Source organism: Muntiacus reevesi, chromosome 8, assembly GCF_963930625.1.
Source record: "Muntiacus reevesi chromosome 8, mMunRee1.1, whole genome shotgun sequence".
Taxonomy (NCBI): domain Eukaryota; kingdom Metazoa; phylum Chordata; class Mammalia; order Artiodactyla; family Cervidae; genus Muntiacus; species Muntiacus reevesi.
This window is the reverse complement of record NC_089256.1, coordinates 75,929,299-75,955,481: the sequence shown is the minus strand read 5'-3', so window position 1 is coordinate 75,955,481 and position 26,183 is coordinate 75,929,299. Positions and strand designations below refer to the sequence as shown.

The following is a 26,183-nucleotide window of genomic DNA, read 5'->3' as shown; positions in this document are numbered from 1 at the left end:
AACTTTCTTATCCATTCATCTGCTGATGACATCTAGGTTTCTTCCATGTCCTAACAGCTCTGCAATGAACATTGGGGTACATGTGTCTCTTTCAGTTCTGGTTTCCTCAGTGTGTATGCCTAGCAGCATCCCCACATTCTTTAAAAAATTTTTTTTAATAAAGTATAGTTGGTTTGCAATGTTGTGTTAGTTGGTGGTGAATAGCAAAGTGATGCAATTATACTTGTATATATTATTTTTTGTAGTCTTTCCCATTAGGATTTATTGCAGGATATTGAAAATAGTTCCCTGTGCTATACAGTAGGAACCTGCTGTTTATCTAATTTATACATCATAGCTTGTATCTGCTAATCCTAAACTCCTAATTTATGCCCCCCAAATTATTAAGTAAAGACTTAGTATAAATTCCTCCACATTATTATTAAATAACCACTTCAAATTCTTCACAAAAATCAGTGGTTCTCAAACCCAAGGAAATATGAGTCATCTGGAGGGCTTGTGAACCCCAGATTGTAGGCTAGGGAAGTATGTATATATGTGTGAGAATTTGCATTTGTAACAAGTTTCTAGGTGGTACTGCTGCTACTGGTCCAGGGGATACACGTTGGAAACCATCGCTTCCCATGTGTGCTGCTCATTTCCTCTCCTCTCATTCACTCTTCACTATAGCACAATTCACCTTACAACCTCACCATCTAATGAAGTTGCTCTGACTAGTGTTCTCCTAGGGCTAAATCCAATGGCTAATGGCTAAGTCTAACAGACATTTTTCTTTCTTTCTTTCTCTCTTTCTCTTCTGTCTTTCTTTTTGGTCAAGTGGCATGTAGACTCTTAGTTCCATGACCAGAGTTTGAAGCCACATGCCCTGTATGGAAAGCTTGGAGTCTTAACCTGTGTACCACCGGGGAAGTCCCTAAAGGACACTCCTCATGTCCAATAGGTTCTTAGGAAATTTCTGATGCATTCAATGTGATTTACTCCTACTTCCACATTCCTTCTTTTGAGTTTTATTTCATACAACTTTCTGGTCCTTTTACGTGTCTGAATGCTATGTTTTCTTGTTTTGCTCTCCACCTGGAAGGCCTCTACATACTATTCTTTCTAGACTGGGGCCCAGTGACACTTCCTCAAAGAAGTGGTTCCTTTTCTTGTTCCAGAAACATGGATAACCCTTTCTTTTTCTTTCTCATTCCACTCTGTGTGCTATGTGCTAAGTCGCTTCAGTCGTGTCCGACTCTTTGCAGTCCCATGGACCATAAACCTCATGGCTCCTCTGTCCATGGTATTCTCTAGGCAAGAATACTGGAGTGGGTTACCACACCCTCCTCCAAGGGATCTTCCCAACCTAGGGATCAAACCCATGTCTCTTATGTCTCCTGCATTGGCAGGCATGTTCTTTATCACTAACGCCACCTGGGAAGCCCTTCCCCTTCCATTCTCCTTATGTTTGTATCATTCTTTTTGTGATGCCTGTAATGGTATGTATTTATTAATCTCCTGGAAAAATTTTGACCAGGTTTTGTACTAAGTACTGCTCTATAGTAGGTGTAAAGACTTGCTCTGATTCCTGGTAATCCTGTAGGTAGCAGAGCTCATTTGCATTCTCTGGGATGGAGCAAAGGTATGGGAAGCACGTAGCAAGGGTGAAAGCTAAGTCTCTGGTTTGGGACAGTGTCAACTGCTGTGTTTTCCCTTGGCAAAGGTTTGGCTGCCCAGGAAGGGAAATCCTTCCCAGATGCGGTGGCCAGTGGCAGGGACTGCCAGCATTGTCTTGGGAGCATGCAGTGTTTCGCAGGCCTGGGAGTCTGAGGATGAAAATTCAGCCCCCATTCATCTCCCCAATGCCCGAACAGCGCCACAGTTGCCCTTTGCTGAAAATAGATTTCAGTTTGCCTGGCTTTAGTGGATTTGGCCCTCTCTCTCCCCTTCCTCATTAAACTCCCTGCCCTCATACGCTCCACTTTCATCTCTCCTCCCTGAAAGAAAAGGAGAATCTTTATCTTTTAAGCAAATGTTTTATCCATTATAAGAGCTCACTGTGTCCTCGAGGCGTAAATCTTTGGAAGCAAAGTCAGAAATAAGGAAGACTTTTTCCCCCCATCTTTGCTTTTTTCACCCAATTATGTCACTGTCCTGGGTAATATGCCCAGCACAGAGCGGGTGCTTCTCTGTAGGATGATGTGAGGGTGAGAAGTACTCTATTACAAAAAGAAAATATGCTGGTTATAATGTCAAACCATAGCCTGTAATTCAGTTCATGGGGCTGCCAGAAACTTGACTATAGCCATCCTGTGGCCAGGAACTCTGTGCTATTCCTCTTTGTGGCTACCTTGCCTATTACACCTGTCATGCCTGTTGTGTTTACTAGGCAATCAGGGAGTATCATCATTTTACACAAAATGATAGCCTGTTGCTACCATCTTTAGAGGAATGTCAAAGAATGAACAGCTAGCCCCTAATATCCATGCACCCTTGGAGCATTAGGTCCGCAGGTCTGAAAAGAACCTCTTGAGTGATCATCCCCTCCTTCATCCAAGGCTGTGTTTCTCCATCTAATCCAGGGTCAGCCGCAGCAATAAGAAAGCCAGCAGCAGCCACATATGTGCAAGTCAAGCTTCTTTCCATCTGTTTCCTCCTTAGGGAAAATCTAATGCTAAAATGACTTTCTAAGGGGCGGAAGCACAGCTGTTGTCACCACTATCTCTACAGAGTCACGGGATAAAAAACCCGCTTCCTCTCCCCCAAAGCTCTGGTGTCTTTTGGACCCGTTTTGAATGGCAGAGATGATTCACTTCGCTGCTGGGACACTGGTGCCAACAGCACCTCCCTCACTGCTCTGGCCTCCACCCCATTTATCTCTGGCCCTGAGAGCCAGGCAGGCTGGGCTATTTCTATCTCAGGCATCTGTGTTTCTGATCAGCTCGTGCGTTCAGCCAATCTAAGCGTGAGGAGAAACTGAAACTACTTCCCATTTGTCTGAAGTAGTCCTTTCGTTTGGGCATGGGACAGAAAAGCGGGTGCTGATGCTGGAGATATGTGAGTCAGAGGCCAGAGATTCGGGCGGGGAAACCGTTGCTTCTGTGAGAGTCCCGGTGGAATCCAGAAAACGTAGGTTATGGAGGAAAACTCTGGACTAATCTGGCAAAGTCTTCATATTTCTTTTGCTAAACATGAAGCTATGTCTAGATGAAATCACGTTTTATTTCTCCAGCCCTGAAAACAAGATTATCGCCTGGCCAAGAGACCTCAGGTTTTTTACTCTAGTTTACTCATTTATGTGGAGGTCCTGATTTTCCAGAGAAACTCTAACTTTAAAATTTTATGTGAATGCCTAGATACTTTTATTTCTTTCATATAATATCATTTTTCTCAAGAAGGAGCACTTAATTCTAATTTAGGTAGTTTGAAGGACCTGACATTAGTATGATTTCAGTGCTCCCTACATGATTCTGTTGTATAGCCAAGGCTGAGAATCACTGATGGGGAATCCATGAGAGAGTCTCACTGTAAAATGTAATTTAATGAGTCAAAGATTTACTAATAACTTACTGATATAATCTGGGTGTTTTCTTGCTCCAGATTATAATAGTATAGTTGGCATTTTTAAATTTGATAGTTTGTTTTCTGTAGAGAAATATATTGGAACTGGAATATAGGGCTAAGTGGATTGTTTTCTTTGTGACTTAACAGTAAGTGTGAGCGTTTACATTTTATGGTCCTTTACATCTTATCAAGAGCTTTTATATTGATACAACCTCATTTTATTTTGGAAACAATTTCACTAGGTCAGTGTTTTGGCATTCATAATGAGATGAGAGAAATATTTCGGGAATGCTTCAGGAGTAATATTATCAGAAAAGGAGCAAAGAGAAGGCAAAGAGAAAACTCTTTGCCCCCAGTCCATACTGTGGTCCCAGCAAAAGGTCAAAGGTGGGAATGTGAAATAGAAGAGCACTTGACAAGCCGGAAGGTACGTAAAGCCTGCCTTTTTCAGCCCATGTGGGAAAGGGAAGAGGGAAAGGGCAAGAAATGAGGGGAAGCGGTTGGTCAGACTGGGTTGAAATGTCTTCCTTTCTCTGGGTTGAAAACCCAGCAGGGCATCTAGGAGTGTGGCCTCCATTTCGAGAGGAAATCTGAAAGCAGAGCTGCACTCTGTTCTCCCCCTGAAACTCAGGGATAGAGAGAAAGTAGAAGCAGGTATGTTGTTCCGAGCGCCACATGACATGCAAAGGTACAGATGTTCTCTTGGCCTGTACAGGAAAGTGGAAAGTTGAGAGCCATTGACTTGCTCTGACACCAAGAGGTGGAGAATGTAGACAAGACTCGGAGAGCTCTGAATCAGTGAGGATGAGAGCAGGCCACGTCCTCAGGGGAGGCAACTCCACAGCTCTTCTAGTTCTCCCTTAAATTCACAGACATTGCTCCAGACTTGGTTATCTGGGGCTTCCCAGGTGGCACTAGGAGTAAAGAACCCGCCTGCCAATGCAGGAGATGTAAGAGATGTGGGTTTGGTCCCTAGGTGGGGAAGACTCCCTGGAGGAGGGCATGGAAATCCACTCTAGTATTCTTGTCTGGAGAATCCCATGAGCAGAGGAGCCTGGGGGGCTACCGTCTATAGGGTCACAAAGAGTCGGACATGACTGAGCGACTTAGCACGCATCTGTCTGGGTTATCTAACTGCTTCTAATTTGTCAACGTTACCTGCCAGCGTCTCTTCTGTATGGGCACTGGTCTAGAGTAAGTGGTAGCTAAATGATTTAAGTGGATGATTCACATCGAGAGGGGTGGATTAGAAAGACCATGTGGTCAGACAGACCTCATTCAGTTCCAACACTTTCTAGTTTCTTCTTCTTAAACAAGCCACTTACCACTTCTCAGCTGAGACTTCTTCTCTCACCATCAGACATATCTAGCTCTTACAGTGATATGAAAATTAACTACATAATTCTACTCATTAATTTTGACCTCTTTGGGTCATTGTAGAACATGGCCTGGTCTAGAGTGAGCACAAAAAAGCAACTGTCTAATGAATTGAATGAATGGCTCAGTCACTCAGTCGTGTCCGACTCTTGCAACCCCATGAACTGCAGCACGCAGGCCTCCCTGTCCATCACCAAATCCCAGAGTTTACTCAAACTCACATCCATTGAGTTGGTGATGCCATCCAACCATCGCATCTTCTGTCGTCCCCTTCTCCTCCTGCCCACAATCTTTCCCAGCATCAGGGTCTTTTCCAATGAGTCAGCTCTTCACATCAGGTGGCCAAAGTATTGGAGTTTCAGCTTCAGCATCAGTCCTTCTAATGAACACTCAGGACTGGACTCCTTTAGGGTGGACTGGTTGGATCTCCTTGCAGCCCAAGGGACTCTCAAGAGTCTTTTCCAACACCATAGTTCAAAAGCATCAATTCTTTGGCACTCAGCTTTCCTTATAGTTCAACTCTCACACCCATACATGACTACTGGAAAAACCACAGCCTTGACTAGATGGACCTTTGTTGACAAAGTAATGTCTTGCTTTTTAATATGTTATCTAGATTGGTCATAACTTTCCTTCCAAGGAGTAAGCGTCTTTTAATTTCATGGCTGCAGTCACCATCTGCAGTCATTTTGGAGCCCTAAAAAATAAAGTCTGCCCCTGTTTCCACTGTTTCCCCATATATTTGCCATGAAGTGATGGGACCAGATGCCATGATCTTAGTTTTCTGAATGTTGAGCTTTAAGCCAACTTTTTCACTCTCCTCTTTCACTTTCATCAAGAGGCTCTTCAGTTCTTCTTCACTTTCTGCCATAACGGTGGTGTCATCTGCATATCTGAGGTTGTTGATATTTCTCCTGGCAATCTTGATTCCAGCTTGTGCTTTTTCCAGCCCAGCGTTTCTCATGATGTACTCTGCATATAAGTTAAATAAGCAGGGTGACAATATACAGCCTTGACGTACTCCTTTTCCTATTTGGAACCAGTCTGTTGTTCCATGTCCAGTTCTAACTGTTGCTTCCTGACCTGCATACAAGTTTCTCAAGAGGCAGGTCAGGCAGTCTGGTATTCCCATCTCTTTCAGAATTTTCCACAGTTTATTGTGATCCACACAGTCAAAGGCTTTGGTATAGTCAATAAAGCAGAAATGGATGTTTTTCTGGAACTCTCTTACTTTTTCAATGATCCAGCAGATGTTGGCAATTTGGTCTCTGGCTCAACTAGGAGACTTTTAGCTACAAGTGGTGGAAAACCCAACTAAAATGCTCTTCAAAATGAATAAACATATAGAATAACATAACTGAGAAACTTGGCAATGATTAGTTAATGGTTGAATTGATAGCCCTCGGTTTTTTAATTTAAAAAAATTTTTTTTATAAGTCTCTGAGTTCCTGCCACACTGACTTCTTCATAACTGTACTAAGATGGCTGCAAGAGTCCTAGGCAAAGAAATTTAAGAGAAAATGAGGACATTTTTGGTAGTGACTTTGGAGTGAGGAGATGTCTTTCCCAGAACTCCCATCAAAATTCTCTTCTTGTCTCATTTGACCAAATTGTAACACATGCTTATTTTTGAGCCAAATTCTCAATTAGTGAGATACACCAACTGTTCACAGTCTAGGTTCCTATGCCCTTCACTTCAGGAACAAAGGGATTATCCTTAGAATAATCAGCCTCTGAAGCTAGCAGAGGGGCACCTGGATTATGTTTGGGAAGGGTGGGTACTTGAACCCAAATTAAGGTACTTTTTGGAAGGAGAAAATGGATGCTCATAAGACAATCATCCACTAATGTTAACCACAATATGTAAGCACCAGCCACCATATTTGACATGTTGTGGGCTCTCAATTAGGGCTGCTTCCATTTCTCTTATAAGCAGGACTTAAAGAAAGTACGAGGACCCAAAGAACATGAACAAGTATTTAGTGGTGGACAGTAAGTAGGGATTGCAAGAGGATGTAGGGTATATCTATTAGAATTCCAGAAACAAATACATAATACACTCAAATGAGGCAACTGGAGAGAATTTTTATAAAAGGGCTACTTGCAAAAAAGCAAAGGGAAACCACCAGGGATAGAAAGGCACTGCAGTGTAACAAGCAGGGGTGTGTAAGTACCCCTAGGACTGCAGGGGCAATGGAGGAAATGGTTACTAAACCAGAAGAGTAGCCGTCAGTCGGTCTCAATAGAAGGGGTCAGAGTGGGAGATGGGAGGGGATTTTTCCCATTGGGGGACATTTGGCAATGTCTGGAAACATTTTAGATAGTCTTGACTTGTGAGATGTTATTGACATCTGGCGGGTAAAGGCCAGGGATGCTGTTAAACAGATCCATACAATGAAGTATTATCCTGCCCAAAATGTCAATAGTGTCAAGACTGAGAAACCCTATACCAGAGAAAGCGCTGTGAAAACAGAGGGCTGCTGGTTGCATGTAACTCCGAGCAACCAGAGACAGGGAGCAAGATGGGGCAAGAGGTACCCTCCCTGCCTCCCGCTGGCCCATATTCCAGGGGCCCCCATTGAGTTGTTATTCAGTTGCTCGTCATGTCCGACTCTCTGTGACCCCATGGACCCCGCTTAGCAGTCTCATTTTTGTAGTTCAGTGATTGTTTAACTAGTTTTGGTGGCCGTTGAAAGTCCATCCAATGATAAAGACAGAATGTAGTATATCATCATCATTATATGACTTTTCTTTAGTTTTATATAGGGATTAATAATTTGCTTTCATTTCATTAAGAAAACAGTCATTTGAGACTGTCCTATGTAAATAAATGAAAGACTTATCCTTCACTGATTTTTGCCACTTTGGCCTCTGATTGGTATGTTTGAGAATTAGATGTGGGTTTGGTTTTTTTTTTTTTCTTATTATAGAGGCTTTTTTCCCTTTAAGTAAGTATGGAGCAAATTTTGTGTAGTTTATTGTAGTTATTACCTGAGCTTGTTATTTATCAATAATTAGTTAGAAAAAGTAAAAATGGAAAATATGGATGTTCACTCCTTTCTTACTTCTGGCATTTTTGAAGGTGTTTACTCTGGGGCTTCCCAGGTGACTCAGTGGTAAAGAATCTGCTGCGATGCAGGAGACTCAGGTTTGATTCCTGGGTGAGAGAGAAAGACCCCTTGGAGAAGGAAATGGCAACTCATTCCAGTATTCTTGCCTGGGATATCCCATGGACAGAGAAACCTGGCAGGCTACAGTCCATGGAGTCGCAAAGAGTCAGGCACGACAGCGATTAAACAATGATAACCACAGACTCTACTGTCTGAGACATTCCACTTCAGGGTATTTCAGTTGGAGGATAACTTGAAAGGAGGTGCTCTGAAACTTAAAGTAACTCAAGACTTTGTGGCCCTTGCCTAAGTAGAATAATCATCAGAACTGCAGCCATGTAGACATTCAAGGTTCTTTTAAGGGAGATTCAAAATAAAAGCAAACTTATGAGTGAAGTAAGAAGCCTAATTTGTGCTTCTGAACATTAGCTTCTTGTTTGCTTCTTTCTAGAATTTTTGCTATTAGATATATTTATTTACAGCTAAATGAATGAAGTCATGTAGCATATTGTAAACAAATATGGACATATTTATCAAATTGTATCTGTGAAATGTCTTGGAGATTTGTAATTATTTTATCTTAAAATTCAAACCCAGACAGCTGCTCAGTTCACACAGTCCTAATAAGCTGGTAGCAGCAATGAACAGAAGGTACAGTCTGGGAGACCCTGATAACTCAGTTAGGGGGTCCCTCCCATACCTACAGTGATAGAAATGACACATGCAGCCCCGTGGAAGTAAAAAAAAAAAAAAAAATACACTGACAGATGCATCCTGGACCTAGAAATACGTGTGTAGAAACACAAATCTGGAAGATTTGTAGCAAATTTTTTTTTTTGCTCCACCTGAATTTCTGTGTGAAGCTTTAGTAGTTTTGAGGATTTTTTAAAAACTAAATGAACAACAAGGTATTAACTATAGATCATGAAAACATCAAGGAAGTATGCAGAGAAGTTCTTTTAGCCTGCTGTTTATCCCTCAGCTGAAAGAGCATGGTCTCTGTTTTGTTTTTCACATGCCAATGAATTGAAATTAAGGTCAGAATATCAAAAAGAAATTAGAATTTCAGGAGATAAACCAGAACTACTAAAATCCTGAGAGAGAAAAAAGTGTTCTTTTAAAAGTTTATTACTGTCCCTCTGTTTTCAACCTCCCTGTGGTCTGGCAACAGAATCCTTCAGAAAGTATCGATAGTTGCATGTAAGCATCAAATGTAATGAGCCACAATTTTTTCCTAAAGAGAATATATTCAAAATGTTTTCAAAACTTCTTTAAGAAGGGAGGTAGATAGTAAACACCTTGAAGGCCTTAAAGTGAAAATCCAGAGAGTGAAAACCTCCTGCAGGAAGGCCACATGAGTCACCAGAGAGATCTGGTAAGAGAATATTTCATTGTAGACATAGACACCCAAAATTTACCCCACTCCCTCATGCTTTTGCAATGGAAACATCCCTTTGGACCGCCAGGAAATAACCTTGACTTTATCTTCAGTGCTTTCCAATGAAGTAATATACCAATGACACCCACGGATACTCCCTCACTCCCCTGCCACACCAGACCAACACCTCTTGTCACACTCCACATAACATTCCCATGTCTTCTATGGGAATGCCTATGTCTAGGCATATATAGAAGATACATATGCAAGTAATGCACTATACACAATATTTGTTGAGTGGGGATATTACTCTATATTCCAAGTTGTCTGAGGCTATTCCCTGTGGTGAATGTGCTGGTAACTTTCTGCTATTATACATCTCTTGTCCAGTCACCTCTTAGGACGTCTTCTAGCTCCCAAGGCACGCAATCACAGCTTATCTCTTAATCACACATTGTAGCGGAACACAATTTTGTCTCTGGGACTGCATACTGTAGCAGATGTATCTTCCATTATGCCTTTGCCCTTTTTACTCATCTTCCTGGACTGGGAATCCTAAAAGTGGCAGTCTTGGTAAGCATGGTAACGAATCACAGGGTCCTACAACACATCTGCTCTCCTTCCAGACCATATAAAAGTGCTTGCTATAACAGTGATGGACTGCCTAAGCTTTTGGTTCATCTCCTGTGGCACAGTCCACCCTGTGTTCAGAGTCTATCTGATTCTCTGTGCGGCTCTGTGGAATTGGGAGCTTAGGGAGCCAGCACATACATATTGATATGTCTGCTATTGCTTTTGCTGTGAGTAATAAAGGTCTTTGACAAAGAGTCTTGAGTCCAGCAACAACAGGACTGCAGAATGCTACCTAGCGACTCGTTTAGTTACTTCATTCAGTGTCCCACTGCTTTCAGCCTCCCTCCATTCTGTCAAACTTATTTAAGTGGTGTAAAATCTCCAGAGTTGTGAGCCCATACATCTGCCCAAATATACAGGCATTCTCTTCCACTCTTTCCTCCCCACTGGCTTCCTACCAGTTCTATCTATCTATCTATCTATCTATCTATCTATCTCCATCCCTACCTAATTATCTGTTATATGCCATTTTTTTTCATTTATTCCACAAATATTTACTGAGTGCCTCCTTTGTTTCAGGCGTTGTTGCATCTTCTGCAAATTCAGCCGCAATATAACAAGCTAAAGTCTCTCATCATTGAATCTTTATCTTTATTTGAAAAAAATATTAAAAATAGATTTCAAGGAATACATACAAATAGCACAATCCTTAATAGATACAGGTAAAGAAGAGATGAAAATGAAAGAGAAAGAGGGTAAAGACTAAAACAGTGCTGAGTGGTGAGATTAATACAAAAGACTAAACATACTTGGTTTTGCTCTAAATTTGGCTGTGAGGTTTATGCTGAAATTTTCTAAGTTCTCTGGCTATGGGAACGTTGCCAGGAACAGTTACATCTTTCAAGAAGACCCAATGGTCAGGCACATAGTTATCTTCCCTCTGAGATTGCCTCAGAGTTGAAAAATGTTCTGCTGTTCTGTGGGACCATCTAGTCCCGGGGGCCACGGGTAGAAATCACAGAGTAAGAGCTCATCTGAGCCACGCTCATCTCCTGGACTTAGGCCCTCCAAACATGTGCTGTGTTCTGCTCAGTCGCTCGGTCATGCCCGATTCTTTGCAACCCCATGGACTGTAGCCCACCAGGCTCCTCTGTCCAAGGGATTCTCCAGGGAAGAATACTGGAGTGGGTTGCCATTTCCTTCTCCAGGGGATCTTCCCAACCCAGGAATTGAACCGGGGTCTCATGCATTGCAGGCGGATTTAAATTGAACTATTGTACTCTATAGCTTGTGTGTCTTCACTCTTGTGCAGTTATATATGTTATAATATACAAATGCAGAGACATATGAAGGTGAAAAGTGATTATGACCCTGAGAGATAAAAAAATGGGGCTTTGGATAGGTTCCTGTATGTGTAAAAAATTCATAATAATTCCTTTACTTGTCCTTCATGGTACCCAGATTCTAGCGTTTCAGTTCCTTAAGATGTTTACTTGTTCTTTAAGACATCCTTCATATATTAGGCTCTTGCAATAAGGGTTGCTCAGCATGTTACTTGTTAATAAAGGACATCTACTTTTGTTTTAATGCTTATTTAAAAAGAAATTGGGATTTAGTTCTTGTCGGCACTAATGGAATCAATGGTACTTTAATATGTGTTAATGGTACTTCAGTTCCCTTAACAGCAGAAAACAGTGAGGTTATTAACCAAACACAGTGTTGTTCCAAATGAAAGAGAAAGTGTATAGAATCTAGAAAAGGCAAAGATGGCACAAGATTAAGCTGGTGTGAGGCCGTTTGAACCTAAATGAAATGTATACAGTTTTCTTCTTTGATGTGTTTTAGTCCAAAGAATAGACAAAATTGTAATGGCAGGTGTTGGTGAGGCTCTCATGCATTTTATTAAATTCGAAGGTAAAAGTACTTGCTTAATGCTTCTCCTTATGAAATTTCAGTGAGATGCTAACTGTCAACTGCTAGCTTTAGGAAAGAGTTTTTCCTCCCTATTGATGTAAATATCTTTAAAAGAACATGTGAATAACAGGGCAATAAGGAAAAATGTATTCTAAAAGAGCAGAGAAGTGCACTGCACTGGATTAGACTTTAGCTCTTCATATTAAACTCAACAAAATAAGAAGGCAGATTAATGGTTGAGGCCTTATCTTGTATACCTTGCTTTTAAACCTTCAAGGCTCCCTTTACCTTGCACCTGTATCAAGATACCTCTTTTAGTGTTAATTTCTGGATGCATATATTACATCTGATGGCAGATTTTATAATTTAGACACTGCATGTTGTTAAGTCAAAGGCTAAAAATATTGTTTTAAGAAAGGACATGATTACCTTCCAAAAGAAAGAGCTACTTTCCCAATTGCTATCTATATCAAATGTCCCGAATATTTCCTGACATGGCTAATCCTTAGCTTTTTTTAAAGTCTGGTAGAAATTTTCTGGTGTTAAAAGATTAGTCTAGCATTTTGAATTAGTAGAGAATATTGAAATATTTTGCGTAGTTATTGGAAAATATCTATTCTGTTCATCTTTCCTTAACATTGGTAGTATTCTTCTTTGGGATAGACTATAATAGACTTAAATCCCTGGCTCAAAGAAAAAAATCACTTGAATTCTCATAGAATTGATTTTTAAACTTTTACTTAATAGTTTATGGACTCTAAAAGGATCATCTTGGAAATAAAACCTTTCTCTAGTCTTGTATAGACTGGATAATTTTTGGCATTTTTGGAAACTGAAAGGATGTCTAATGATTAAATGTTTGAAATACAAAATTAGAAATCAGGAAACATAAGGTATTATCTCAGTTCTACACACTGTGGTGTCAGATACTGTGCATTGCTGAGTTGTTACAAAACTCAATAAGACAATTTTAAGAAAGTGCTTTGTACTTTTTGGAAGAAAGGCTTTATATCAATATAAAGCATTAATACAAGTCACTTGAAGTGCCGTTGTCTGAAATCTGGGCGTCAATACAGTATTCTCTCTATTGCTAATGTCTAGTTATATAAAACACTCTAGGATTACACTGTCAATTTAATATCCATGCAGCGTTTTTGTTAACGCACACTCTAAAAGGGGATGCTAAACAATGAGATCAATGAGCTATTAGAAATCACTCTGCATGTGGGCAACATTTCTTCCTGTATCATCCTTCCTGGTTTTCTAAAGAAGTATTTTCCTATCTTGAATTTCAACAGGTTATATTTACATTCACATCACAGAGACAATCGTAGTGTTTAATACTTTTTTCTCTTTTTAAGAACAATGGAAAACAAAAATCAGTGGCTTTGAATATTTCACAGAAGGTGCCAATTATTTATTCCCTTGTGAAACTGTACCAGACTGCTGGACACAAGTCAAATGAATTAAGTCAATAATGCCACAGCCTCATATCCAGAAAGATCGGACTTCTTAGAAGGCAGGTTTATATATAACATGATTTCTGCCAAAAGACTGGAGCATTTTTAAGTTTTAAGAAAATGTGTTTCAGGTAGCATTCCTAGCATTTTAACATGGGGCCATTTTCTTCTGTGTTTTCTTCAGGGTGATTAGTTATCATCCTACAAAATGAGAATTCAGGGCACATGTCAAACTTTCAAGGAGGGACACTGGGAGGTGATAATGCCCAAAGATAAATTGGAAAGATACCATAGGTATTAGCCTGTGTAAATGCTGCCTTCAATTTGTGTAGCAGCCACTGTAGCACTTTCAGAACAAGATAATGAATTAAATGTAATTCTTGGCTGTCCCCTGAAGTCCTAACAAGGACCAAATAGCTGAATCCAAACTGATTTGAAACCTATCCTGGAACCATTCCATAGACGCCTGACTTTCATTCTATAATTGGGCCAAGACAAGCTTTAATATAGCTTAATTTCTACCCTTGAAAGCACTGACAAGAATGGCTCTTGAATTATAGCAAAATCTCTTGTGTTTTCTTGTTCTATGAAGCACTCAACAAATGCCAAGACTTGTCCTTGGTTTTCTTTCTTAAGTGGGACTATGTTTATATTTTAACCTAAAGAGGCACTGCTATTAGCTGACTGTTCTCCCCCCCTTTTTTTTAAATTTGTTAACCAACATAATAATGACAGTATAAATCAGCTCATTTGTTAAATAGTTCTCTAGGTTGGCCTTAAGAAAATGTTGGTTTTAACTAAAACATTTCAGTCATTCAACATGACCTCACCTGATATGGTCTGGTATTTTGAAAGGTATGAATAAGACATTTCTCCTCTTAAGGAGCTCAAAATAAACTTAGATGGAGGAAGTGGACAGTAAAACTGAAACACTTGGATATTAATATAAAAAAACACTCAGATTTTATCATATGAAATTCATTTTAAGTGGACAGAAAATGCTGCAACTTTTTTTTTCTGTGTGACCTTCCAGTATTAGCTATTGCTCAGAATATGTTGGAAAGGGGTTTGCAAGGAGAAAAAATTCTGAGGTTAAGAAGGGCTTAGTTTCTTTGGACTATGCAAGCTGATATTCTAAATTCAATTTGTATTTTAATTCATGCTTTGCAGGGCTTTTCCAAAATTGGTTCAACCAACCAGTAAATCAAAAAAGATTCATTAAAGCTTTTCACTGCAAGGCACTGTTTATAAAGAAGTAAGTAGATAGCATCATTTAGGTCTGAATGCCCTGCGGAGAGAGCCAGCCCACCCAAGGTTTTCTAGAAGAAGAGGCAGAGTGACTCAGAGCTTCCTCTTCTACAACCAAGAGGTCAGAGCAACTCCACTTCCATGAGGACACTCAGGTGACTGCTTTACTGTTTTTGAAGCTCTCGCTGACCGAGAGACCACAGTCTTAAATTTCTGTATCTGATCTCTTGCCTCCAGTTTGTAATTCACCCTCTTGACTGTCTCTATAACCAGACTCCAGGTTCTACCCAACTCTGTTTTGTCAACCTGTTTTCAGGGTTATTCCCAGGCTTTTGTGGGATTTCCAGTTTTTAGCTGTGTGGGAGTTTCCCTCACATTGTACTCCAGACATGTTTGGTTCAAACCCTCCATGTTTGACACTCTTCCTAGTACCAGGTGGACTTTTTTAGAAATTATTTTTTATTGAAGGATAATTAATTGCTTTATAGAATTTTGCTGTTTTCTGTTAAACCTCAACATGAATCAGCCATAGGTATACATATGTTCCCTCCCTTTTGAACCTCCCTCCCATCTCCTTCCCCATCCCACCCTGTAGGTTGATACAGAGCCCCTGTTTGAGTTTCTAGAGCCTTACAGCAAATTCCCTTTGGCTATCTGTTTTACATATGACTATGTAGGTTTCCTTGTTACTCTGACTTTTGAGACTTGCAGACATCAGACCCAGGAGCATGGTTGCTAATTAAGAGGTGAATCTCTCTTTTGAGCACTGATGCGGAGTGGTGGGGCCTCCCCCGTGGTTCACCAGTAATAGAATCTGCCTGCAGTGCAGGAGACCCAAGAGATTCGGGCTCTATCTCTGGGAGGGGAAGATCTCCTGGAGGAGGAAACGCAACCCACTCCAGTGGTCTTGCCTGGAAAATCCCAAGGACGGAGGAACCTGGTAGGCTATAGTCCCTAGTGTCTTAAAGAGTCAGATACAACTGAGTGTGCACACACACACACACACACACGCACACGCGCGCACACACACACACACACACACACACACACATTGAGGGGTTGGTTGAGCTGCCACCAACCACTGTATAGAGGTCAGGGTCCTGGATCCTTTTGGAAGGGAAGGAAAGTTGTGGCTCCTCCTCATTTGCCAGAGGGCCTGGCATGTTCTTATTTGTGTGGCTTCTGCAGAATTAATATAAATCAGATGGCATTCTTTCTGCTAAGGCTCTTACAACCGAATACTTAAGACAGTATAAAACCAGAGCTTTTCTGGATTTAAAGAAATGGGGTCATTTTAAGAAGAAGGAAAATTCTTGCCTCTGGAAAAACAAAGTGAAAAAAAAGCAATGAGATCTGAACAATAGTAAGTTATTTTATTCAACGAGAGAGAAGACAAAAAATTCTTATGTACTTAATGATTTCCTATTAGTGGAGTTTTATTTATTTATTTTTGTACTTACTCTCTGCTTGTGGTTTGGAACCTTTCATTACAAAATGTTAAATAAAATGTTTCCTATTAAAAAAAGAATGTCTTTGCATTAACAAAAGGTATGCTGTGGAAAATAACTTGACAAGAGATGGAGTCGGGCCAACAGTAGAGTTGGTTGGGAAAACCTGGGGTCAAGCATCAGACTGGCATATAGTCCTGAGAGCAGGACAGTAAATAGGATTCACACAAGGAAGCACCAACAGTCCCAGAGGGAGATTCGGGATACTAAAGTCGAGGGCTTCAGCCGAATTAATAATCAAGTGGGAATTCAGGTGTCATGAAAAAGAACAGGGCTTGCAGGCAAGGTGGCTTTTAACGGATTTCTCACTATCAGCCAGCTTTCACTGGTCCAATCTAGTTTGTAAATAGATAAACCATTGGTGTCTTCAGGGTAGCTGAGGCTTCGGACACAATCTCTGTGACAAAATTTCATTATGTGAGGATATGAAGAGAAATATGCACATAAAAACTAGTCAAATAAGTCCATACATCTAAAAGACATTCTGTGTTGGTGGTAATCTATTCTTCACATGTGTGAGAAGGCCTCCCTTCAACAAGAAAAACAAATTGTTTAAAATTCCTTTGGATATTCATTCCAAAGGATGACGATCCTATATCTTTTGTGTTTCCTTCTTACATTACCGGAGAAGGCAATGGCACCCCACTCCAGTACTCTTGCCTGGAAAATCCCATGGACAGAGGAGCCTGGTGGGCTGCAGTCCATGGGGTCCCTAAGAGCCGGACGTGACTTCACTTTCACTTTTCACTTTCATGCATTGGAGAAGGAAATGGCAACCCACTCCAGTGTTCTTGCCTGGAGAATCCCAGGGACGGGGGAGCCTGGTGGGCTGCCGTCTATGGGGTCGCACAGAGTCAGACACGACTGAAGCGACTTAGCAGCAGCAGCAGCAGCAGCAGCAGCTTACATTGCCTATCAAACAGCAGATAAGGTCATGTGCAAAGGTTTGGGGAGAGTCCCCAGTGAGGGCTACTGTGAAGACAAATGGTTAATGTCTGCTCTCCCAGCTGCTCAGTTAATTACTGTAATAGAAAACATCTTGAGGGAAAACACTGCATACAGTTATTAGCAATTAACCCACAACTCTAAAAATCACAATTCTTGCTAATAATAGAACATTGCCCAGCCAGCCTAATTAGAAGCTCTACACAAGAGTCTTGTATCTTCAGAAAATATAAAATCTTGTAGGTTACTACTATTTAAAATGCAAATAGGAAATTGGGGTGATGAAGATGACATTGAGAAACGCAGAATGGAGTAGAATAGATAGAAATGGAGGGTGCATGATTTATGAGGTGACAAGCTAATTTCAAGACAGGCAAATGACTCAGATATATTAGCCAAAAGAACTCCCCTCTGAGTATTTACTACAGTTACAGGGCCCGGTGGTAGTAATGGTTGATGGTGGTGGTTGTTGTTCCATCGCTCAGTTGTGTCTGACTCTTTGTGACCCCATGAACAGTAGCATATCAGGCTTCCCTGTCCTTCATTATCTCCTCGAGTTTGCTCACACTCATGTCCACTGAGTCAGTGATGCCATCCAGCCATCGCATCCTCTGTCGTCCCCCTCCTCCTGTCCTCGATCTTGTCCAGCATCAGGGTCAAAGTCCTCAGTCATGTCTGACTCTTTGAGACTCCATGGACTGTAGCCTACCAGGCTCCTCTGTCCACAGGATTCTTCAGGCAAGAATATTGGAGTGGGTTGCTGTGTGTCCTCCTCCAGGGGTAAAGAAGATAAGATAAAATAATGCAGGGCAGGAGAAATCCATGAACAAAAGTAGATAGATGTGGCATTGCTTTGTTTTTCTTTGAATCATGAATTTTTCTTAGACATAGCAGGTCATGAAGCTCCAATGCTTTTTCTCCCATTTGGATATGTTTCATCTATTATTCCCCCTTATTATTGACCTTGCTCAATGCTTACCACTCTTCTTGCCTTTCTAGAACACACTACATTTATTCTTGTCTCAAAATCTTAAAACTTGCTATCACTTCTGTCTGGTCCTTCGGATTTGATATGACTATCTCCTTCTAAGAATTCACATATATACTTAGAAAAGGTCTGATCACAATACACAATAGCCTGTTTCTTCTTTCTCTTTTTGTTCTGTAACATTCTCCTATTTTTCCATACACACATCTCAATCTGATAGAGTAGCCAATTATTTCTTTTTTTTTTTTTTTAAGATTTATTTATTTATTTATTTTTGGCTGTGGTGAGTCTTTGTTGCTGCACGTGGGCGTTTGCTTGGGCTTTTCATTGTGGTGGTTTCTCTTGTTGCAGAGTACAGGCTGTAGGTGTGAGGGTTTCCCAGCATGCGGGCCCAGTATTTGTGGGTCCCAGGCTCTGGAGCACAACCTCAATAGTTGTGGCTAACAAGCTTAGCTGCTCCGAGAAATGTGGGCTCTTCTTGGACCAGGGATTGAACTGGTATCCCTTGCATTGCAAGGCAATTCTTAACCAATGGACAACCAGAGAAGCCCCTATTATTTCATAATTTATCACATTAGGCTGTATTTATTGACTTCCTTCCTGTTTTGGATCTGTTTTACCCGATTCCCCCAAAGCTTCTTTTCCACTATACCTTCAGTAGCTGTTTCACAAATCTGCATCAGTATTTGCATTATTTTACATATGGCATATTGCTTGCAACGACACCAAATTACAAAGGTCTATATAGTCAAAGCTATGGTTTTTCCAGAAGTCATGTATGGATGTGAGAGCTGGACAACAAAAAGAGCTGAGCGCTGAAGAATTGATGCCTTCAAACTGTGGTGTTGGAGAAGACTCTTGGACTGCAAGGAGATCAAACTGGTTAATCCTAAAAGAAATCAACCCTGAATATTCATTGGAAGGACTGCTGCTAAAGCTGAAGTTCCAATACTTTGGACATCTAATGCAAAGAGCTGACTCATTGGAAAAGATCCTGATGCTGGGAAAGATTGAAGGCAGGAGAAGAAGGGGACAACAGAGGATGAGATGGCTAGATGGCATGACCAACTCAATGGACATGAGTTTGAGGAAAGTCCAGGGGATGGTGAAGGACAGGGAAACCTGGTGCTGCAGTCCATGGAGTTGCAAAGAGTTGGACATGACTGAGCAACTAAACAACAACAAGACACCAAATTATGTCTTAAGCTATTTACTTTCCTCAATAAACTTTTTTTTTTCCATTTAATAATTTTCTCTTTTTTTTTCTCACTTATCAGTAGATCTTTTTTTTCCTCAAGGACTCTAATGCCTAGAAATAATTTCTATAACTTCCAAACACATTAAATGACCTTCCTTTCATCTCCTACAGATTTTTTCCTAAACTCTCTACTTCCAGACTATATGATGTTTCTTAATTCTGGTTCACAGTTTGAGTTGTAAAACTTCCCTTTGTCACTTTCATGGAAATACTCTTTACCATACTTTCTGGTTTCTATATTTTCCTCTCTCAGTTCATGTCATTTTGCTGGACTATATCCTCCACTAGCTTCCTATAAAAGTATATGTGAGTGGTTAGTTTTTTTGATATTTTGTATATCTGAAAGTTCTTCTCTTAAACTTGATTGACAGTTTAGTTGAGTATGGAATTCTACATTGAAAACTTTGAAGTTGGGCTTCTCTGGTGGTTCAGTGGTTAAGAATCTACCTGTCAAAGCAGGGGACACGGGTTCAATCCCTGCTCAGGGAAGATCCCACAGGCCACAAACCAATGAAGCCTCTATGTCACAACTATTGAGCCTGTGCTCTAGAGCCCATGTGCCACAACTACTGAAGCCCACGCATCTAGAGCCTGTTTACGACTTCTATCTACCAATGTGGTTAATAACCCTGCATCAGGCTTCCATCTTCCAAACTCTACTCGAAAGAGTTGATCATTTGTTTCCTCTCTCATTCATATTGGAGGATAACATCTTAAAACATTCTTTACTCTTCATTTAGCAAAGTGTGTGGAAGAAAAAGATATAAAAGAGTGTGATCAATTTACTATATTAAACTGAAATGCTTTTTTTCAGGACACAGCATCTCTTTTTTAAACTGGTTGCTACATTTATCTAAAACATGGATTCTCAAACTTTTACTGTGCATCAGAGTCATTTGAAGGGCTTGTTAAATTGCTGTGCCCGACATCCAGACTGGTTGTTTCAGTTGTTAGGGGATAGTCTGAGAATTGTTTTCGACAGAATCCCAAACAATGCTGATGCTACTGACTTGGCAACCACACTTTGACAAATACCAATTTACCTGCATGGACTTTCACTTTAATTAACTCTGGTTCTAGTCTTTCATATGCAGAGGTATGTGCATGCCGAACTCCTATTCATCCTTTATCACCTACTCCATATACACCCTCTGGAAGGTTTTTCAGAGCACATAGAAAACATACCAGAAAAGGCAATGGCACCCCACTCCAGTACTCTTGCCTGGAAAATCCCATGGACGGAGGATCCTGGTGGGCTGCGGTCCATGGGGTCGCTAAGAGTCGGGACACGATTGAGCGACTTCCCTTTCAATTTTCACTTTCATACATTGGAGAAGGAAATGGCAACCCACTCCAGTGTTCTTGCCTGGAGAATCCCAGGGACGTGGGAGCCTGGTGGGCTGCAGTCTATGGGGTTGCACAGAGTTGGACACGACTGAAGTGACTTAGCAGCAGCAGCAGAGAACATACCCTGCCTTCATCCTCTATATTTTATTTCTATGTGTTATACTAATCACATTGGACAAGTCATATGTCTGACTTCCATAGAAAAGAGTAAAGTCTTTGTGCATGTTGCTCCTGTCTTATTATTTATTTACATTCTTCCTCCTCCTCCTCCACTTTCTCCTCTCACCTACTTCCCAGCCTCATCCTCTTACTCTTTCCCCTGCTCCTCCTTCTTCTTCATTTTTATTCCTGGACTTATTGCCTCACATATAGAGACATGATGAACTGGAGTTATGTTACCATATGTAGTCAATACATAGGACGTAAGTTCAAAATAATTGGTCTCAGAAATTGGGAATGTCTTAATTGATTCATCAGCGTGTCATGTAACTGATGGCAGGCACGCTCTTGAAGTCAGACATGTAGATTACAGCAGCTTTGCTCAAAGTAGCTGATCTGTGGACTCTTCATTACCTGGTCCCAAGGATGATAAGGAGCTTACCTCGGAAGGAAATCAACGGACTGGTTACTTCACTGGTAAAGTCTTGCCATTAAAAAATGTCAGCTGACCTAAGTGGTGTGCTCCGTGATGTCATCTGCTTTCATTCTGGGAGAAACTTCTCGTCTAGTCAGCGACCAGTGTGAAACACGCTGCAGCTTGGTCAGCAAACTACATTGGAAAAATCTGGGATATAATTCACATGTCACAAAATTTGTACTTTTAATAAGTGTACAACTCAGTGCTTTTTTGTATTTTCACAAAGTTACGCAACCATCGCCACGACCTCATTTCAGAGTGTTTTAATTATCTCACAAAGAAACCCTATACCCCTCAACTCCCCATTTCCTACTTTCTCCCAGCTCCTCTTAACCACTAATTTACTTTCTGTTTCTATGGATTTGTTTGTTCAGTACTTTTATGGAATCTTCTATGATTCCATAGAAATGGAATCATAAATAAATATGTGGACTTTTGTATCTGTCTTCTTTCACTTAGCATAAGGTTTTTAAGGTTCATCCATATTTTAGCATGTATCAATACTTCATTCCTTTTTATGACCGAATAATATTATAATGTACTGACATGGCACATTTTGTTTATCTGTTCATCAATTAATGGTCATTTGGATTCCTTCCCTTTTGTGGCTTTTTATAAATAACACCGTTACAAATATTCTTGTACAAGTTTTTGTGTGGACATGTGTTTTTCATCCTTGTACAGTGTCATTGCTGGGTCCAACTCTTTGTGACCCCATGGACTATAGCCCACCAGGCTCCTCTGTCCATGCAATTCTCCAGGCAAGATTACTGGAGTGGGTTGTCATGCCCTCCCCCATGGAATCTTCCTGACCCAGGGATCAAACTTGCATCTCCTGTGTCTCCTGCATTGCCAGGCGATTTCTTTACCATTAGTGTCACCTAGGAAGCCAGGGTCATGTGGTTACTCTATGTTGAATGTTTGGAGGAACTATCAAACTATTTCCAAAATGGCTTCATGATTTTACATTCCTACCAATAACGGGGTTTTAGTTTGTGGTGTGGGTTTTAGTTTCTTCACATCATTGTCAACCCTTCTTTGATTGTAACCATCTTAATGGGAGTGAAGTTGTACCTCATTGTGGTTTTGAATTGCATTTCCCTAGTTGCTAATGATGCTGAGCATCTTTTTCATTGTGTTTATTAGATATTTATGTATCTTCTTTGACAAATGTCTGTACAAATCATTTTTCCATTTTTATTGTTGAATGATATTACTTATAAATATTGGACACTAGTCCCTTATCAGATATGTGATTTGCAAATATTTTTTTCTCATTCTGTGAGTTGTCTTTCACTTTATTGATAGTTTGCTGACTGTACTTTGGATATCATAGTGACATAACTGAATCTGCCTGACTCTTAAGCTACAGAAAACACATAGTCAAGGGACTTCCCTGGTGCTTTACTGCCTAAACTCTGCGCTCCCAATGCAGGGAGCCTCAGTTCGATCCCTAATCAGGGATCTAGATCCCAAGTGCTGCAAAAAAAGATCATACAACCAAAAACAAACAAACACACACAAGACACACACACACACTGAAAGCTACAGAAAAGATTCCACGTGCAAGAGTGTACTGTGTTTGTATGAAAATAGAGGATAATGAACTTTTAAATACACTAACTTGGAGCTGGTGATTTGCATCAATAAGCCTATAACTAGGGCTTATTCTTCCAAACAGCTGATGCTTTATATCTTCTTCAGGTGGGGTTTAAATCGATAGGACTAAGACCATATTTGGAGAAGGCAATGGCATCCCACTTTAGTACTCTTGCCTGGAAAATCCCATGGATGGAGGGGCCTGGTGGGCTACAGTCCATGGGGTCGCTAAGAGTCGGACAGGACTGAGCGACTTCACTTTCACTTTTCACTTTCATGCATTGGAGAAGGAAATGGCAGCCCACTCCAGTGTTCTTGCCTGGAGAATCCCAGGGACGTGGGAGCCTGGTGGGCTGCCGTCTATGGGGTCGCACAGAGTTGGACACGACTGAAGTGACTTAGCAGCAGCAGCAGCAGCAGCAGCAAAACCATATTAGGTATGATTATTTTTCCTTAAGTGGATATTTTTCCTTATTTACACTGAGGTTCATTAGTTATTACTTTGCTCACTTATTCACTCTTGTGAAATCCCCCTCTTTTATCCATATTGAGTTGGAAAGGGATGGTAAATTCTACACTATCAATGCTTGATTTTGGGCTTTCCTGGGTAAGAATGCTTCATTTATAAAAGGTAAGCTAGTGGCACAGTATGAGTAGCTTATTGCAGTTGTAGCCAAAATAATTGGGTCCACTATGAAGCACACATCAGGCTGTGTTGCTCCATCTGTACATCTTTAGGATCAGACATGTTCAACATTCTTAGCACTAGCTGTGCTTACAACTAACCGTTGAAGAAGCATTGATAGTGGCTTTGTTAGGATTTGATTAGTTGCCCAAGACATTCAGACATAAAAAATAAGAATTCAGAATAAACGTTACCAGGGAAGGAATTTTGGTGTTCACTTTTTCTTCTTTAGAGAAAAAAAAAAGTGAAAAAGTGGGCCTTATGCAAATAATAGCAAGGAACCTCTCTATGTACAAAAATTAGCTTTAATTCAGCCCAAATAGTCAAAGCCATCTTAAAAAAGAATAAAGATGGAGGCTTCACATTTCCTGATTTTAAAACACATTGCATAGCAACAGTAATGAAGATGATATGGTTCTGGCAAAAACAAAACAAACAAAAAAAACAGATACACAGACAAATAGAATAAGATAGAGAGAACCTAGATATAAACTCTTGCATAAATGGCCAAACAATTTTGACAAGGATGTCACAGCTGCATAATGGGGAAAGGGGAGTCTCTTCAACAAATGCTGCTGAGAAAACTGAACATCCATATGCAAAAGACTGAAGCTGAACATTTAACCTTACATCATATACAAAAATTCATTCAAAATGGATTAAAGATCTAAACATAAGACCTAAAACTCTAAAAGTACATGAAGAAAACAAAGGAGAAAACTTTAGGACGTTAGATTTGGCAGTGATTTCTTGGGCATGACAGCCCAAGGCAACAGCACAGGCAACAAAAGTAGAAATAGATAAATGGGACTACATCAAGATTAAGAACATCTGTGCATCAAAGGAAACAATCTACAGAGTGAAAGGCAACCTATGGGATGAGAGGACATCTTTGCAAGTCATGTAACTAAGAAGGGGTTACTAGCTAAAATAAATAAGGAGTTTCTACAATTCAACAACAAAAGCCAAATTGCTAGATCAAAAAATGGACAAAGGAGTTAATAGACAATTCCTTAAAGAAGGTATACAAATGGCCGACAAACACATGAAAAAATGCTGAGCCTCACTAATTGTAAGAGAAATGGAATAAAACTTCTAATGAGGTGTCATCTCACACCCATTAGGGTGGTGACTGTCAAAATAATAGAAAATAACAAATATTTAGAAGGATGTAGAGAAATTGGAACTCTTGTGCACTGTTGGTGAAAGTATAAAATGTACAGAAATTATGTATAACAGTATAGAGTTTCCCTCAAAATAAAAAACAAAATTACCATATAATTCAGCAATCCCACTTCTGAGTATGTAGCTGGAAAGTTTTAAAGCAGGTGCTTGTAGAGATATTTATACAACTATGTTCATTGTAACACTATTCATAATAACCAAGAGGCAGAAGCAACCCAAATGTCCATTAACATATAAACAAAATGGTGTATATACATACAATGGAATATTATGCAGCCTTATAAAAGAAGGAAATTTGTCACATGCTACAGCATGGATGAACTCTGAAGACATTATGCTAAATGAAATAAGCCAGTCATAAAAGATATGATTCTACTCATGAAGTGTCTACAGTAGTCACCATCATAGAAACAAGTAGAAAGTTGTTTGGCAACTTCTAAGCAGAGAGAGGAAGGGGGAAATAATGTTTAATGGGAATAGAGTTTCAGTTTTGCAAGATGAAAAAATTTTAGTGATATTGCATAAAAATGTGAATATACTTAACTCTATTGAACTGTATATTTAAAAATGATTGACAGTAAATTCAATGTTACATGCTCTGAAACACACACACACACATGAATTGGCTGTCCAAAGTATGGTTTCCAAAAAAGTACAACTTAAATGTGTCTTCTAATTGTGTCCTATCTCATAAATATACATAATTCTGGAGCTGGTAATTCTATTCTAACTTACATCAAACTGGTCAAATCTTAATGGCCAATGCGTAGCACAGTACTAAGACATTATGTATTAATCACTAGACAGAGATCTTAGGATTTTTATGCTAAATGTATCACTTTCCTAACAAAGGGAGCTATTGGTATGTAGCGACAAAATTAATGGCAGATGAAACCAAAGCGAGAATGATCATTTACATCTTGGTGTGACAATCCCAATTGGTTCCTGGGTGAGTTTCATTCTATTTTGCCTGACGTCAACGTTTCAGTGTACATGGCTCATTAGTGCTTGTAGGCATTTCTGTAATGGCAATTTATTACACTTTTAGGTGACAGAATCTGTCCTTCGAAGAATTGCTTTCTGACTTCCTCTTCTTTCAACCCACTACACCTGCCAGATGAAGTGGCCTGCTCTCTTTTCCTGTCCCCATACAGACACTGGAAGTTTCTGTGTGCAGGAGAGCAGGGCTGAAGAGCTTTGGCAGGAAGGTTTTTGCAGCAGCCTGCCTGTCGAATTGCATGGATCAACAATTTCTCAATTAGAAGAAGATAGACGAGAAGATAAAGTATGCAGTGACTGTAAGGCTTCAAGCAGCAGCTGAGGAAGATTTTGGAACATCTGGTTGGAATCTATTTCTTTTTAGGTAAGCATTCCTTTTTACAACCAGCATACATAAAGCATGAAATTGGCTTACTCCGCTTCCTCCTA

General features: G+C 40.2%; 1 long non-coding RNA gene across 1 annotated transcript; it reads left to right on the top strand.

The window, feature by feature from the left end:
* Positions 1-3,061: 3,061 nt before the first annotated feature.
* LOC136173055 (uncharacterized) lies at positions 3,062-25,857 on the top strand. Its single transcript, XR_010664166.1, has 3 exons — positions 3,062-3,108; positions 3,786-3,970; positions 25,804-25,857. It is a non-coding gene; the product is annotated as an uncharacterized lncRNA (long non-coding RNA).
* The last annotated feature ends 326 nt before the right edge of the window (positions 25,858-26,183 follow it).